Here is a 6,336-nt window from a genome sequence, read left to right as displayed (position 1 = left end):
TCTTCTTCTTCTTCTTCTTCTCTCTCTCTCTCTCTCTTGTGCTCTCTCTTGCTCTCTCTCTCTCTTGTGCTCTCTCTTGCTCTCTCTCGCTCTCTCACTCTCTCTCACTCTCTCATCTGTCATTCTGCTTGCTGTCTTGCACACTCTTACTTGTCTCACTGTCCTGCTCTCTATCATTCTCTCTGGTTCTTTCACTCTTTACTTTTGGAGTCTCCCTTTCTTTGCAGGCATTTCATAGATCAAAAGCCAAATATAAGTTATACATTACTCTCTGTTTCTTTTGTTCAAAGGAATAAAAATACCACTTAAGTCTCTCTCTTAGACTCTGGCCCTCCAAAGGCCCATGCTGTGTAATGCCTCTGTGCATTGAAAGCACCTGACACAATCAAAATGGGTTCATTAGCTGTGATGTCCCAGTTTGTATGTCCTATGTTTGTTTCTGCACATGAATTGACATGCATCAGCTTTCTGTGACTGACTTCCTATGGCAGACCGTGATGAAAAGAGATAAACTATACCGTGCAATGTATTGGCAGCCTCTGGTCATAATACACCCACTAACTGTCCATCAGATGAAGTGAGTGGCTGGCCCAAACTCTAGAGTTCAGACTCTCTGAGAACGGGTGGGGAATGGGCAGTGAATATCTGCTCCATAGCAATCCAAGCTGCTATGAAGTTCCCTAGCTCCCCCTCATATGTTTAATACACTCGTGGTCTATTTTCCCCCAGATGCAAATAGGGAGATATTATAATTAATTAGAGAAATGAATGCAATTAACATTCTTTTGTGATTAATATTGATTTAAGGCAGAGACAACAAGTTCAAGATAAATGACTCATGAATTAATGATGACAGTTAGGAAGAGAATTAGGGCACAACCAATGTTCTCTCAAGATCAGCACATGGGGCAGTCTGGCCAATCTGGCTTTATCTTTGGTTAAATTGTCTTTTATTAAGTCCACGGGATTAGATTAGTCAAACAGCAGCACAGCATGATGATATAGCAACAAAATGCCTTTACATAACAAATTTAGGCACCAATAGTCTGCTCTTTTCCAGAATATAATTTGACTTCTTTCTTTCCTATTCTTTACTCTTTTTCAAATTGAAAAATTTCCTGGTGTGTTTGATATTTGATTGAGTTTATTGCTGGAGGAAAATAGATTATAAAACTAATACCTAGGTTGTAACATTTTAAATGGTGGGCTACAATAAATGTTTTTCATAAAATGTAATATCTGGATGAACAGGGTGGTCGAGAGAGCGCGTGAGTCTGTAAATCTCTACCATGCACAATGTCTAGATATGAGGGGCAGGCACTCTGAGAAGGATAAATCCAAACATGAGGAAAAGTGAAAGTGCAGCTCATGGGCCCTAAATTCTAAGCTATTTCTGGAAGGTAAAAAGGCCACTAACAATGCAGCAGGGGAGACCTGTAGTGGAATGTGAACATGTGAGCTATTCTTAAGAGGGACCGTGGGCACTAGCAGGGACCTGGGGAGGGATGGCATCATGTAGTTACTGGAAATGATGTGGGATATTAGTGTTGGTCTGTCTGTCTGTGTGTGTCTGTGTATGTATGTGTGTATATGTGTGTGTGTCTGTGTATGTGTGTGGGTATATGTTTCTCTGTATGTGTGTTTGTATATATGTATGTGTGTGTATCTTTGTATGTGTGTGTACCTGTGTGTGTCTGTATATGTGTCTCTCTGTATGTGTGTTTGTGTATATGTATGTGTGTGTCTTTGTATGTGTGTATACCTGTGTCTGTGTCTGTGTATGTGTCTCTATGTGTATGTATGTGTGTGTCTTTCTATGTGTATGTACCTGTGTATATGTGTATCTGTATGTGTATGTAGATATGTGTCTCTGTGTGTGTTTATGTGTATGTTTGTGTGTGTGTTTTTATGTGTATATTCCTGTGTGTATCTGTGTATGTATGTGTCTGTGTATGTATGTGTCTCTCTGTGTGTTTGTATATATGTATGTATGTGTATCTTTTTATGTGTTTATACCTGTGTTGTGTGTGTCTGTGTCTGTATATGTGTGTGAGTATGTGTCTCTCTGCATGTTTGTGTATATGTATGTATACCTGTGTGTGTGTTTGTGTGTGTCTGTCTGTGTGTATGTTTATGTATGTGTGTCAGCATGGGTCTCTCTGTGTGTATCTGTGTGTTTGTGTGTGTGTATTAAGAGGCAACTTGTGAAAGTTAGTTCTTTCCTTTTAGTATCTGGGTGCTGAATTCAGGTCATCAGGATTGGTGGCCAGAACCTTTACTCAGTGGCCATCTTGCCAAATGTCACTTAGTGATTTTTAACCCCAGAGGATAATATTTGCCTTTGAAAATGCAAGTGGAGATGCACAGAGGAAATGGCTTGTGAAAAAAACCTATGTCAAATCTGTGAACTTAAACGACAGAAATCACAATTGAAGTAGCAAGACAACATTCCCTATATCCTGACAGTTTTTGTTAGTGTGGTTGTCTTTGTAGATGTCTCATGTCATCAAGCATACACAGGATGCTGAAAGATAAACAAATGGGTCATTAGTGTAATTCTCTTGCCTCAACACTGGCTGGGATGGTGGGCATCAGCCACCACACCTAGCCAAGTTTCAATTTTTAAATTATATTTAGTATTTATTGTGCACACATGTGAGTGCATTCATGGTATGCGTATGAAGGCAAGAGCATAACTTGTGGAAACTGGCTTTCTTCTGTCATTTGGATTCCAGGAATCAAACTCAGGTCATCGGGTATGACAGCAAACACTTCAAAGTTGAACTATCCCTTCTGTCCCACAAATTTCCATATAATAATACTTTAGCATTATTTATTCAACATTTACTTTTTTCACATTAGACTTTCTAGTTCCTTTGTCCAACTGGAAAGGACTGCATAAGCATAGTTTCATTCTGGACTCTGTTCTATTGCCTTGGAAAAATCAAATTATTTTGATTATTTTCAGAGTAACTTTTAAATACATTAGTATAATTCATCCAAGTTAATTTATCATCAAAATTTCTAGAGTAAGCTTATCTTGTCTACTCATGGTGTACTTTTAGAGCTAGTCTGCAACTTGGAGTTGAGTAAGATCTTTAAAATATTGAGTTTGTGTTAATTCCTAAGATATCATATGATGGCCTGTTAAGAGAGATGTGTGGTGATCATGAAGGACATAATCCATTCAAAAGGTAGAAAGATTGGAGGGACATCATAAATCTCAAAAGTGTTGATGCGGTAGCCAAAAAGTTAAGAGAAACATAAATGTCTAAAAGGAGTGGATACCATTCCACTTCATCTGCAGCTTACAATTCTGGGGTTTCAACAGAGGCTTCATCTAGAAGGTGAACCAGGTGAAAATGGTAAAAGAGACTGGTGAACCTATCTACTTACCGGACATGGCTACATTTCTCCCAAGTCTCAGCTCCAGGGAGGTCTTGTCCAGCCTCTTATTGAAAATGTTGCAATGATTGAAATGTTTCCTGCTGCTTTTCTGGAAGTGTTCCTCAGAGGTAAGAATTTTCTGGTGCAATATTTAGGGTCTTTCAATTCTAGGATGGTATCATCTTCCTGAAAGGTTGTATGATGGTAATGCGGCTTAATTCTTTCCTACTGTATTTTTCTTATTTCTTTCTCTTTAGTTATTGCTATGGCTAAGAGTTGAGGCTACATATGAAGCAAGAATGAAGAAAGAAGACCCCTTGCCATATTCCTAACTTTGAAATAAATGTGCTTAGTTTTTCTGAAGTGAGTGCAATGTTGGCAATAGGTTGGTCAAAAGTAGCCTTACTATGTTCTGTTACTTCAGTTCTTAGCTTCTTTTGTATTTTTATCAAGAAAACGGATGTTGAACTTTGTCAGAGCCTTTTTTTGTTTCTGAAATTATGTGATTTCTGTCTCTTTGCCTACTTCCGTATTATACATAATGACATCCAGTCATTGATTTGCATACACTGAATTATCCCTGCCCTCCTGGAGTAAAATTGATTTGTCCATTGTGTATGGCTCAGATAATGTGTTATTAAGTTCACAGAAATTTAACTGAGAATGTCTATGTCTATGATCGTTGAGAAAATTGGTCTATATTTTATTTTGTCCTCATCTGGTTTTATTATTAGAGTATTATTGGCTTCATAGAGTGAATTTGATAGCCATGATGGCTAATATGAACTATCAATTTGACAGCATCTAGAATCACCATGGAAACCAGCCTCTGGGCATGCCTGTGAAGGATCATCTAGATTAAGTTAATTGAGGAGTGAAGATAAACTGTAAACCTGGGTGGCATTATCCTGTGACCTGGAGTCACAGATCGCATAAAAAGAAAAAATGTAGCTGAGCATAAGCCCTTGTCTCTTGCTGCTTTCTGAATGTGAAAGCAATGTGACCATCTGGTTCAAGCTCCTGCTGACATCACTTCCCACCATGAAACTTGAGCCAGAATAAATCTTCCTTAAGTGGCTTTTGCCAGGTCTCTTGTTGTAGCAATGAGCAAAATGACCAATATAGTATATTCCTTCCCTTTCTGCTTATAGGGAGTTTGAAGAGCATCCATGTTTGGTAGGATTGGGCAGGTGGTCTGTCTTGTCTCAGGCTTTCTCTGTTGGGAATTTAATTTTATTGTCTCTTCAGTCTTCTTTGCCTTTCTAGATAGGTTTGGATTGAATTTTAATTGTTTCTTGTCATATCATCTGTCTAGAAATGTATCTATTTATTCTAGTATTCCAGCATTTTGAAAGGCTTTCAGAGAATTCCCTAATGATCTGGATTTCATGGTAATCTGCTGTAAGGACTCACTCTTATTTCGTTAATCTACTTTTTTCCTCATTCTTTTGGTTAGTTTGACTGAGAAAATTTTGCTCCTATGTTCTAAACAATCACATCTTTGCTTCATTGGTTGTTTATAACTTTCTCTTGGTCTCCTAATGTCTCCCTTGATATTTACTGATTTTATCTACTCATTTTGGATTTAGCTTGTTTTTGCTTTTCCATGGGGGTAGAGCAGCAATAGGTTATGTGAAAGGTCTCCTTTTTTTTCCTTCAAATGTAAGCACTCAGAGATATACCTCTTAGAATCATTTCTGTTGTGTCCCAAAAGTTCTGAGAGGTTGAGCTTTGATTTTCACTTAATGCTAGTAAGTTTTAGATTCCATATTAATTTCTTTAATGTCTTATTCATTCAAGAGTGTCTCTGTAGGGGGATTTTAATCCAGAAATTTGACTACTCTGGCTAGAATATAGACACATCTTTAGCACACACCTTTAATCCCTTTGGCTGGAATATACACAAAATCTTAGTGCATACCTTTAATCCCAAACAATAAAGGTAAAGTTAGTTTGTAGAAGAAGCACCCATGTTTGAAAATCTGTAATTGAGTGACAATTAAAGTGAGGAATCAGATAACTTCCATCCCATGACTTCCATTCTTTTACTTGGAGTCTGCATGTCTTTGCCAGTAAGGTGTGTTTCCTGTTGAAAAGAAATGGTTGGATCTTCTTTTGCCATAATTATTGTATTTTATACTTGTATGATTATTATTTAGGGTCTTGCACAACTTGAAATAGTCTGTTATTTCCTTCTACCATATGGATTCAGGGGATGAATTTATATCATCAGAGTTATCAGTTCCTAGGTGATCTTTTCCAGTCCTCATATTATATTTTTTAATCTATTCAGACTAGACCAATTGCATTGAGATAGTTTTAAATGAGGGCTTAATGATTCCTGTAAGTTTTTTTGGTTGTTTTTAGTAATGTTTCACTTCCTCTTACTTGTAGTCCTTCTTCTATGTTTGTGTTTGAAATCATCTTCTGTCTTCATCTGACTATTGGATCCTCCACAGTGTCTTACAGTATGCACACTCAATGGTCATGAATTGTATTAGTTTATGCTTATCTTAAAACTTATTTTTATTTATATATTGAAAAAGATATCTTTGCTGTACATAGTAGTTTTGGCTGGCAGTTATTGACTTTGAAATATGTAATCCAGTGCTTTTCTTGCCTGTAGCATTTCAACTAGTAGATCTTCTATTTATCTGAAGAGTTTGTATTTGTAAATAAATGAATTGATATTTTTCATTTACAGCTTTTAACATTGTTTCTTCTGAATTCTTTACATTCTATCTATGGTATGTCCTAGTATTTTCTGGCCATGTTTATTTAGGATTCCAAATGCCTCTCATTTCAGGTATATATGCTTCTTTCTCCAGTCTTAATGTCCTCTAATGCACGAGGCAATACCCCAGCATCTGAAGCACAGGTTACAGTGTTCTATACACATGGAAAATCCATACTTAGTCACCTTATGTCACCATAATACCTCATCTGACT

Source organism: Mastomys coucha, unplaced genomic scaffold, assembly GCF_008632895.1.
Source record: "Mastomys coucha isolate ucsf_1 unplaced genomic scaffold, UCSF_Mcou_1 pScaffold5, whole genome shotgun sequence".
NCBI classification, from domain to species: Eukaryota; Metazoa; Chordata; class Mammalia; order Rodentia; family Muridae; genus Mastomys; species Mastomys coucha.
Note: the sequence above shows the minus strand (reverse complement) of the source record.